This window comes from Callithrix jacchus, chromosome 3 (genome assembly GCF_049354715.1).
Source record: "Callithrix jacchus isolate 240 chromosome 3, calJac240_pri, whole genome shotgun sequence".
NCBI classification, from domain to species: Eukaryota; Metazoa; Chordata; class Mammalia; order Primates; family Cebidae; genus Callithrix; species Callithrix jacchus.
Window position 1 is genome coordinate 159,175,237 of NC_133504.1, and position 12,525 is coordinate 159,187,761.

General features: G+C 34.0%; 1 long non-coding RNA gene across 1 annotated transcript in view; it reads left to right on the plus strand.

The window, feature by feature from the left end:
- LOC118152099 (uncharacterized) overlaps positions 1-11,280 on the plus strand; it is a 43,245-nt gene extending 31,965 nt beyond the window's left edge. Inside the window, exons 3-4 of the long non-coding RNA XR_004740448.3 lie at positions 8,949-9,029; positions 11,077-11,280. This is a non-coding gene — a long non-coding RNA (uncharacterized LOC118152099). The remainder of the gene's footprint in view (positions 1-8,948; positions 9,030-11,076) is intronic.
- Positions 11,281-12,525: the final 1,245 nt, after the last annotated feature.

Genomic DNA, 12,525 nt, shown 5'->3' on the forward strand with positions numbered 1-12,525 from the left:
GGTAACCCATTAATAGAAAATAGAAAATATCCTTATGAAAAAACTTAAAATTTTCATTAAAAAGGCATGTTGTTGTTGGCATTACAATATTTTATATATTTTCTAATAAGAAAATAATCCCTTTGATTTATGACCAAAACAAAACATTAACTGAAAAACAGTCTTGGAAACACACTTAGATATTTCAGACAGTTTCCTTTAACTTCTGTTATGTTGAAAACTTTTAGAAACTATTTTTAGAGATCAAATGAGCATCACTTTGAAAAGCTCAGCTTGATTAAGAACAGACAACACACATTTAGAGAATAAAAGGAATCACTCACTACTTTTGTGAAATTCTTCAGGGACTTCACTCCAGGTAGACAAATGTGGAAAGGGAGTTAAAGAGGATTTTAAACTTAGATGTTTGGAAAGCCTTTGACAAAATCCTTTACAGTCATGTAAGATCAGTGGAAAGGATCAATGAAACTAATAGTAAATTGGCTCACCATTCTGAACAATGATTTATGGAAAGGAAACAAAGATACTAGAAATAGGTTTTTGTGTCCAAACCAATTTTGAAAATTCTGCTTCTTCATAGGTCAGAAAAAAATGTAGAACTTTCTAAAAAAACAATAGATTTTTGTTTGAGATATGTTTTTAAGCATGTATTTTACAATTAATGAAATCAAGTGAAAGTTCATATAACATTTAGTTGATGACAAATAGAGTGTGTGATTATATTTGGGATTTTTGTTTTTAAAATGATAGCAGATTTTAGGAAAAATATCTTAACAATATATTAATACATACCATAGAAAATATTAAACTAGCACTAAGAATTGGTCACTCAAAACCTCATATTTAAGATTATCACAAGAATTTTCATTACTGATTTTACTCTAATTGCAATAACATGAATACAATTCCCTTTGTTGTTGGAGACAAAGGAAAGTCAACTGATTTAACAATAATAAGAAATCAAGAGCCAAGTCACAGGGATTCTCTCTGTCTGGTTTAATAGTTTTACTCATAACAGTACCATACCTAACATTAATTCCTCAATAAATATCTGAATAAATAAATAAGTGACCAAACAAACGGGATGAAATAGCACTAAAATTGGAATGAATCACTGAAATATCAATCCCTTGTATTAGGGACTAATAGGATTTTCCGTTTTGTCTATATACATATTTCGTGTTAATATTACATAATCATTTTCATAAGGCAGATTCAATTGTGGAAGACAAAAGAGCACAAACTAAAAAAAAAAAAAAAAAAACCATTCTATTTCTAAGCACCCCTTTACAAGAAGGAAGGAGAATGCTCTCTAGCCAGGGACCAACTCACAACAGTTCCTTATATAACAAAATAACAGTATTTTTTTTAAATGAATAAACCTTTCAAGAGTTATTTTTGAATTAGCAGTGGAGTAAATGCCTCCATATTCTCAGATAGAGAATATGAGACACTGTGTCACTCAGAAGGGTGTCTAAAAAAACCTTCACATTATAAGTACAAAATATAAAATGGTTATTTGGAGGAGTACTGATGATATGTCTTAAAGAAGTCACAGCTGTGTGTCAAATTCATCACTGACGATATACAAAAAAATTAGAGTCTTTGTCCAGGACAGTAAACGATTAAATTATATAAGGAGTTTCAGTACTTAACCAGTAAGTAAATCATTAAAGATTACTCCTTTTTTGTGTGATAAGATTTTAGAATCTTACATGTTTTGTAATGAGAATGTTACCACTGAAATTATAATATAATAAAATAAAGATAATTCATATTAAATGCTTTTGGATCTTGAAATACCAGGCATTATACAGAGTATTTCATGTGCCTTCCCTCATTACTCCTCAAAAAACTTTGGGCAACCATTCCTTTTATTATTCACATGCAACACCTAAAAACAAACTGAGCAAGTAAGGTTTGGATGGGAGATTTATTTTCAACTCCTAAATATGATCCCATGTTTTTACCCTCTCTGCTATACTACATTGACATTTCCTGTTAAAAAGTTAGGGGAAATTAGCACAAAGAGCATACCAGTTAAATGTGGACTTGTATAAGCTACAAATTTGATGAACTCTTGAAAGATGCCTTCAAATAGTTATAGCCTTTAAGTGACTTCAAATTCCAATGCACATCAGAGGGATTCAGATGAATGGAGAAATCATGATGAAACATGTTGTGTTTCTACAAAGGTAAAACTACTAAAACAATAACAATGAGGTGGTACATTACCTTTCTTGGGTATCTTAGGGAAAGAAAAACCCTCAAGATATAATGTCAAATTCGTTTTGAATGAGAGTATGAACTTCAATTTTCTATTTTCTCTATTTTTTATTTTTATTCACTATTATTTTTGACCCCAATTACTACATAGGCTGTCTCTATTTTCCATTTATTTTTCTTTTTTTTTTCCATAAAGGTAAATACAATTAAAGTCACATTAATGTAGACAGATTATATTTAAGATCCTTTCTCTTATTGTCCTGTATAATGATAGAAATACAATATCATCACATATTGATAAGAAAAACCTTATTTCTTCTACCCATCCTAAACACCAAAATGAACTAGGAAACATGAGGTAAGATATCAGAACTGGCTTCAGAAAAAAAGAAAAGAAAGAAAGAAAGAATACCTTAGCAGATGACTGAAAACTTTATCAGCTAAGGTATTCTTTTATTTCCAGGTCTCTCTCACAGGCATTATTTCCACTCAAGTAGAAAGAGGAAAGCATCTAGAATAGTTGTTTACTTATTCATCGATTCATTTATTCATTTTACTCAAAATATAGTTATTGAGTGGTGATTTATGCTTTGCACTATACTAGGTGCTAGATAAGTAAAATGACAGGCAAATATACTTTCATTTCAGGCTTTTTGCATTTCTAGATGCCTTTAGTTATCAGTAGGACTCAAGCAGGCTGGTTGGCTTGACATTGGCTGATGTCCATGGTAGCATCCCTCAAAAGACATAGCATGTCGTGAAAAATACAGTTAGAGAATTCAAAAAGATCTGTTTTCCTTTTTTTTTCTTGTGTCTACTCCATTACTTAAAACATGGCCTTAAGAAAAATGTCTAGCTATGGCAGCCTTTAACTTTCTTGCCTCTGAAATAGATATAACTGTTACACCATTTCGTGAGAAGTCAGATGAATCATGCATGTCAAAAGTTTTACTTTCATATTACACAGAAGGCAGTGAATAAATGCATTCACCTAATACCTCACTCACCTATTTAACATCTCCTCGGTGCCTACTAATTGCAAGGCACTCTGCTGGCCCTGCACATAAAAAAGTATAGTGTAAAGGTGTGACATCCGCTCTCTTAGACTCACAGTCAAATTAAGGAAACAGAGAGGGAAGGGAGGGGCAGTGGAGGGGTGGGAGCTTAGGGAGGGAAAACATGGGGAGAAATGCCAGATATAGGTGATGGGGGATGGAGGCAGCAAACCATATTGATAAGTATGTGCCTATGCAACGACCCTGCATAATCGGCACATGTACCCCAGAACCTAAAGTACAATAAATAGAAAAGAACAAAAAAATAGACTCATCATATAACTGCCTCATAAATTATTCTATTTATATCATCCTCAGTGCTAGTGGTTATCTGAGGCATAGATAGATTAGGAGATAAGGGGACTACAGGAGAGAAATATGGATTAAAGAAATGACGCAGGACTTGTTTTGTCTCTTAAGTAGCATCATCATTTTCTGTTGCTGCTGTGACAAATTACCACACATTTAGTGGTTTAAAACAACACTGATGGATTATCTTACAGTTTTGTAGTTCAGAAGTCTGATGCATCTCTTACTGTGTCCGATTGCAGGTGTTCGGAGCACTGCATTCCTTTCTGGAGGCATTCTCAGGGAGAATTCATATTTTGTCTTTTCTAGCTCCTGGAGGCTCTCCTCGGCTTTCTTTGATTTTCTTTAGCACTCATTTCCCTCTGATCTGTAAAGTCAGCAATGTCAAGTCTACGCTTTCTGAGGCTGCCCTCTCTTTGATTCTCCACTCCAATTACTTTTTCCACTATTAACAAGCCTTGTGATTATATCGTGTCCACCAGCCTAATCTAGAATAATCTCATTTATTTTAAAGTCAACTAATTAGCAACTTTAATTTTATCTGCAACCTCAATTTCTCTTTGCCATAAAAGGTAACATAAGCATGATAAACATGAGTTCTACTGATTTAGATGTGGACATCTTTGGGGATGAAGAAGGGGAGAAGGAATTATTCTTAAACTTTTAAAAATCTCGTTAACTGTAGTCTAAATTTTGAAGGAAAGGCAGCCTGGACGTGGAGTAACAAGTTATCAGGCTATTGCAGTGGTACAAAAAAAAGAAAATTTAAAAAAGGTGATGATGACTTGTTCTAGGGTAGGAAGTGAAGTAAGAAAAATACATTAAGAAGTTTTAGAAGAGTAGTTTTGATAATTGATTTACAGGTGGTGACTACGGACAGAAAAGGGGTGTTAAGTATGAATCCAGGCTTCTGGATCTAGCAGTTGGAGGAGGAAAATTTCATCTTTGAAATACTGACCACTGGAATGAATGCCTTCTTTTTGAAGACAATATAGTAAATTCAAATTTGTGTTAAATTTGATGTACCAATTAGATTAAATAAAAATGTTATTTAACAATGAAATATGCAGATGTGGAACATTAGTAGTCAGGTTTCTCTAGAGGGACAGGATAGATAGATAAAGAGGCGTTTATTAAGAAGCGTTAACTCACAGGATCACAAGGTCCCACAATAGGCCATTTGCATGCTGAGGAGTAAGGAAACCAGTTGGAGTCCCAAAGGTGAAGAACCTGGAGCCCAGTGTTCCAGGACAGGAACCATATAGCATGGGAGAAAGATGTAGGCTGAGAGGCTAAGCCAGTCTAATCCCTCCACGTTCTTCTGCCTGCTTGTTAGTCTGGCCGTGCTGGAAGCTGGTTAACTGGTGCCCATCCAGACTGAGGGTAGGTCTGACTCTCCCAGTCCACTGACTCAAATGTCAATCTCTTTTGGCAACAACATCCAAGACACACACAGGAACAAAACTTGGCACCCTTCAATCCAATCAAGTTGACATTCAGTATGAAACATCACAAAAACCAAGCATATTAATATGAAAGTTGTCAACATGATGATAATAAATGAAATCACAAAAATAAATCTGGTCACCTGCAAAGAAGGTAGAACATTGAAAGCCCAAAACAAATAGATGCTCTAAATATCTATCAACACTTAAATCACGGAGAGCGGAGTATGAACTTTGTAAAAAGACAGTAGTAAGTTGCATATTTATAGGAGAAAGCCAGAAAAATGAATATTTACAGAGAGAAGACTGCCAAGAGTACAAAATGTTTCAAAGCTCAAGGTAGATGAAGACAGAAAAATTTGCTGAAAAGTTTTTTTTGAGGGTAAATTCTACTTACTCTTCATGTGAGCCAAATATAGTGCAAAATATTAGTTAGAAAAAGGTGAAAGGAGCATTAAAACCTTGCGTAATAAACTCACATGCTAGTGAAAGCAACTCTACCTCAATGTTCAGTTCGAACCTAAGGTGACAACTGAGATGAAGTTGAACTCATAGGATTCAGTGAGAGTGAAGAAGAGAAGACACGTAGCAAAGACCAAAGAGAAAACCCACTATAAGTTTTGAGATATTATATAATCCAGGTCAGATGAAGAAAATTATCTCCAGACAAAAGGACCATCATAGGCAAATACATGAATAATCTGTAACTGAATTTAAATTGTCAGGAGTTAAATTTTTAGTTGGACTGAGGTAGGTCACAGTATGTAGGACTTGATTCTGAAAGCTACAGAGCTTAAGTCTTAACCTTACATGATGAAGAACAATTGACAGATTGTAAAAGTTGCTGTGAAATAAATTAGTACAGTTATAAAGTGTAGATGGCTTTGAGAAAATCCATTGTAGTAAGGAGATGTAGGAGGCTCTTGGTATAATCCTTGCACAATAATATGAGAGCCTTTAAACGAAAGAAATATAATTTAGAAACTTTCACAAGATAGAAACCAGCAGAATGAGATTAATTACATTTGGAGAGAAGCGGAAAAGAGATTTAATGTGGCTCTCAATTTTCTGATTTGGGCAATAAGGTAGAAGATATTAACATTAAATGAAAAGGGAATAAAAGAGGAAGTCCAGACTATTATAGGGTGAAAAATGAGATCAATTATAGAAATGTTGGGTTTAACATTCCTGTGGATTCAGAAATGTTAAATTTAAAGACAAGTTAGCAACGTCCAGCAAACATATAGACATCTGTTTCAAGGGAAAGGACAGGGTTTGTGACAAGAATAAAAGTGATTTCCCCACCCACAGAATATATATGGCAGGAGAAGAATAATGGGCTTGGTATGGAAACTTTCAGGAATTCCAGTATTCAAATAACTGTTGGAGGAAGAAATAGAAAAAGAATGCAAGCAGCCAATGGTCAGAGAAATTGGAAAAGGATCAGCAAGAAATGGTGTTTTTAAAGGCCCAAGTAGGAAAGGAGGAGAGAGGTGATCAGCACTCCTTGTGGAGATAGGAGCAGGAGAGACAAAAGAGGTACACAGTTCCGAAGCATACTTCTGTCATTCCTCTGAGGATCTGAATAGAAAGATGATTTAAAGCTTAATTTGACAGTAAAACAAAACAAAATCAAAAGTGCAACAATGACAACAATAACAAAAACTCTCAGGAAACTCATTGTTTTTTAACTAGTAAGTGTTTCAGTTATAATAAACAAGCATCTAAGTTGTCAGAAGAGCATCAAGTGTACCATTTGCCAACATTGCATGAGAATAAAAGGATATGGCCCAGGAGACCTGATCAAGTGTTTGGAGAGAATGAGGAAGTAAATGAAGCAAAGGAAGTGGGAGTCTGTTACCTACATCTCAGCAAGACATTGGATAAATTGTTATATAAGATGCAACTAAGGAAAAAACAAGGATTTTGAATTAATGCTGTAACAAGGTAGGAAAAAAGATGAGTGGATGTCGAGATTTACAACAAGTGCTAGCAAATTGTGTTTGAAGGAGGAAGCAGCAGGATTCCTTTGAGCGTAATGCTATTAAGCATTCCACTTAATACCATAAAACAATTGTGAGAAAAGAACCACAGTCAATGCTGGCACTAATGTGAGCTCTTGTTGGCAGCATCAGCAGTTGTGATTGACTGTCTAAATTAATTGCAGTTAGACTGTGTTTCTGTAGACCAGATCATCTTAAATTATAATATTGTGATTTTTATCTTAAATATGGATCTATAATGTAACATTATCAATAATTGTTCTCACTTAATAAACAACTAGAGAACAACAATGTGCTTATAAAAATTTTAAGAGGCAAATATAGAGGATGGTTGTCATGTCCTGAGAGTTTGATTCTGGAGAAAGCAAAGGAATCAACTTAAAATACTGTTTCTCAGATGTGAATAAAATAAAGGCTGGGGAAATAATCCAAGTAATCATTATATAATGAATTTAAGCTGGAAAGGACAATATTCGTAAAAGCCAGAAGAATGGAAACCAGAAAAATCAAGTAAGAGGGGCTAGAGAATTTTCATGAGGATTAGTAAAATTCTAAACTCAGATATTTGTGTTCTAAGATCAGTGTCCCTTTCAATATTTTACATTTATTATCTAAATCTACATCTTAAAACATTTTGTACTGTAATATTTTGACCTTTTAAAATGACACTTTTTGTCCTTTTCTGAATTAAACTGTGTAAATTATCTCTTAAACCTATTCCTGCCATCATCTTTCACAAATCTGTAAGTCGCATTACATGCCCCCAGTAGATTAATGCTTTTTTGTCTTCATTTTAGTTTTTCCAAAGCTCACATCTAATAACTTGATCCATATATTTATTCATTATTTAATGAAAGTCTACCTTGCACTAGGTATTATTCAAGATCTAGAGAATTCAGCATTGAAAAAAATAAATCTCTAAATCCTGAGTTTATATTCCAGTTAAAAAGAAACTAGTAAACGCACACACAGACACACAAAACATGGCTGGTGCTAATAAACACTATGATAAACATATTTGAAAGACTAATACAGAAACTTTTTGATTGCGATGAGATTTTGACAGTGATAAGAGCAGGTCGCTTGCTACTTGAGCAGGAACCTGTGTGCAGTGATGGAGTAAATTATGTGGATATCTGAATTAAGAACTTTCCAGACGAAGTTCAACCTACGAAGGCACTGAGGCAGGAGTATACCTTGTCAACCAGAAAAATGGCAAGGAGGCTCTTGCAGCAGGAAGTAAACATGGTGGAAAATGGAATAAGAAAAATACGAATGAAGTGGAAAAGTGAATTCATGTAAAATATTGTGGGGTATGATTAGAGCTAAAGACTTTGGATTGTATTGGGAAAAGGAAAACCACTGATTGTTTTTCAGCAGAAAAGTGATGTGATTTAAATGTTGCTTTGAAGAACCTTCTCCAGCTACTGTATGGCAAATTAACTTTAGATTGGCAAGAGTAGAGGTAGCAAGTTCAGTTTAGGCATACCAGTGTTAACAGTTTGTGTGGCTTTCCATTAGCTTACATTCGAAGTGCATCTTTTACTCTTACTTCTTATCAAAATTTCCATACCTACTACCTTGGTCAAAGTCACCATTAATCTCTCACCTGAAATACAAATCAAATATCTTAGGGTAATACAAAAGGATATGGTGTCTTGTTTACAACTCTTAAGTCTTTACATTTGTTAGTGTATTTTGCAGGAATCATGAGGTTCCTGAATCAAAGAACATATTGATGTCTACTCACAGAGCATCTTAGCTCTGGTTGCCTCTACATCAATTACACAAGGGTCTAATGTCATTTGTACATGCAGAGGGGGTTTGCACCACAGGAGACGGGTCCCAAAATTATGATACTGAAGCCTGAACATAGAATGGCTGACACATTTGTTTCTTCTTTCCTCCAGACAGCAGAACAGAAGGAATACTTTGCAATGTAAATGAACTCCTGTGATGAGCAGGAAAAATCTCTACCTAACCACTCGAAGGTAAGCATGTGACCAACCGAGGAGAGAGAACAGTTAATATCTCTTTGGAGGCCTCTGGGAGTGCTGTTCAAATGTCCTTTAACTCAGACATCAGTGCTCTTTGTTCAGAAAGCCCCAGCCGTGCAGAACTGTAAATATATTCATTGAGGTTTGTTTACTGGCCACATCTTTGATTGCCTTTCCTGTATGTTCCCATCATTCCTTATGCGCAGCACCTACCACTGTACAGTCCCTCCTATGTGAGGGCCTTTGCCATGGTTCCTGCTGAAATGCCATCTCCCTCAGACCTTCTTGTGGCTTTCTCCCTGATTTCATTCAGATCTCAGCTCAAAGTCAACCCCACAGAGAAATCATCACTGCTTACCCTATGCAGCAAAGCCTTCTCAGACACCCACTGTCCGAACCTGCTATATTTCATATCTACCTGAAATTTTATCGTACATTTGTTTATTTTTTGCCTGCTCAAACAATGTAAGTTCTAGTGTAAATGGATTTTACCACGTTAGTCCTATAAATATTCTCATACATAGGAATAGTAACGTATGATATAATCAACCTCAATGTGTGTCTATCTTGTGTTGCACAATAGAGCAGGAGCTGTATCTTATTTTTTAAACGAATTGTTACCACACCTTTATCAATCTGCGGTTTTATAACGTTTCACAATCAAGGAAATGAATGCTTAGGTTAACACTCCCAAGCAAAATGGCTAGCATGTAAAAAGTATGCTATTACTTAGTTCTGTTCAGTAGTGCTCTTCTCCACTAACATTATAGCTCTAAAAAACATACTCAGCTATAGAGCTAGACAGTTATCTCTACAATATATATTATATCTTTATCTTATAGAAATATTAAAATCTCTATACTACATTGGTATCAATCTCTATAGAGATGAGTGATAATATAACATATATGAGATCTTTATATGGATACTGTCTTGATACTTTTTTTTTACTTAGCAGCATTTCCTGTATCATTGTTAGTGAATATATAAAATAAAACAACTATAGAGTAGTTAATCACCTTTGTGAAATGTAATTTAGCAGACCGTTTTCTTTGAAATTTGAGTTGTTTGTTTTCCACAAATATTTTTGTATGGTTTTGTTTCATCCAGTGACATGAAACAAAATTCTGATTTTTTTTTCCATTTTGATTTGCCTTAGGGCAAAAGCATCAATCAACAAACATGAACATGCCAATTGGGTTCATGGCTATATTTTTCATTTTAATTAATAGTTTGATATTATAATTTCATACAGCCTTGAGTGTATTATTCAGATTTCTATCTGCCTTGGGCCTGGGTAGAGGGAAGAAGTTTATTTACTGTGATAGAGGACAAACACATGAGGGAGAAGATACATTTGACAGAGGTCATGGTGGTATTAGCCTGGGACATGTTAACTTTCAGATGCCTGCAGGGTAGTTACTGAAAACATAGAAATTGCAGTTACCTATATAATTCAAGAGTTAAGGAAAAATATGGACTAAAATATACAATTGTTAATTGCATAAATGTTAAAGACATAGTAATCAATAAAATTACCAAGGAGAATACATAGAATAAAAAGATAAATCCTGTTACTGAAGGTTTGGGGCAGTAATACTTATAACACTAATAAAGGTATAGATACCATCAAGGAAGAATAAGAGGAGTGACCTGAAAAATAGGAAGAGACAATGAGAGTGTGACTTCATAGCACCCAAGCCAAAGGACAATTTCAATATCAGTGGAGTATCTGATAGTGTAAAATTTAGAGTCAAATAAGATAAAGATAGAAAGGTGTGTAATGATCTCCACAGCAAGGATATTCTTGACCATTAGCTTAAACACAAACTTTTCAGTGGATTGGGTAAGATAGATACCAGCCCACAAGTTCTGGAGTGTATTGGAGGTGAAAAAAATAGACACAGAAATTACAGGCATTTTTTTTCAAAAAGTTGTCTGTGAAGGAGACTAATTGAGAGAAAAAGAACCTTGGAATGTAGAAGAGATGGGATCCAAAGTGAAGTGAATTTTAAAAGGAATCTTATTTCTCTTCCAACAGGAAAGGAGAATAAATGAACAAATGAATACAGAGAAACAGAGACAATGGTTTGGAGAATCTGACAGAAAGAACAGTATATATTGTAAAGCCTGCAGGCTGGGTTCTACTACACCAAAAACTATGCATTAGATCATATAAATATAAACTTTTTCCTTAACCTTCATTCAAGTAGAACTCCAAGATATTTATGCATAAACAGCTCATAAAAATAATATTCTTGTGTAGTTTATTTTCTGAATGTCTATATTGTGTCATATAAGAAACACAATCACCTGCCTGTCAGTAAAAATTGAATTTTCACTCTTTTTCCAGAATTTACAGTTTGTGTGTTCCATCCTGATATTAAGCTTACTTGAAAATTGAAATCATATTACCTACATCAGTGGCTGTCAAACTTTTTTGGTAAAGAGCCAGATAAATATTTTAAGGTTTGCTGTTAGTATGTTCAGTTGTACATATTCAATTTAACAATCATAGCATGACAGCAGTAATAGACAATACAAATTAATGGGCAAGATGGCTGTCCAGTAAAACTGTATTTACAAGAAGATGGAAAGCTGAATTTAGACCAGGGCAGTGTTTTGTCAGTACCTGACCTACAAAATGGTAATTAAAATGAGATTGAACATACATAGTCTACAGAGTGGTGTTAAGCATATAATAGACTTCTGGAAATATTAGATATTTTAACATGTTTCACAGTGGTTGGGCTTTTCATTTCCTTAAGAAAAGGAAATAAGGAATGGGAATTAATATTTTAGAGCTCATTATTTCCGCAGCACATTTTTATTTCTGATGCAAATGTGTTTAGGTGTGCTGCGAGTTCATTTGTTAATCTCCTCAAAATACTCGAATGTTATTTTTAACATATTTGTACATATCATGTAAACCATCTGAATTCATTCTTATTTTTGTGCATTAATGTTTATTCACAGCATCAACACCACAAAACTCTCTGTATTGACTATAAAATGCAGCAAGAACCTTCACTTCCTGTTAAATCATCTCACTTGACCTGATTATGTCTTCAATTGTGTGTTGTTTCCATTAAGTGAATATCTTTGTTTTGCCCAAAAATGTAAAGTAGATTTGTATTTTTATTTAATTAACATTTATTTGGGTATAATATATTTAGTAATGTAGATGGAATGTATGCTTATTTTCTTAAATATTTTTGTTGGTATCATTTTTAACTACTATTATGTTAAAATATGCACTATATATGTTTATATTGTATATGTATATAGTATGGTGTTAAAATATGAGAGTAAATATGATTAATTTTTAAGATGTCATGTTTTGCAGCTTACTACTTGAATGAATTATTGATCATTGGCTTTTCTAGGTGAAGCTATATTTCTAAGAAACTTTTAATAACTTGAAAATTATGGGTTATATGACATATGTAATCATAATCTGAACAGATTATGATTTACTTTGTGAATTGGC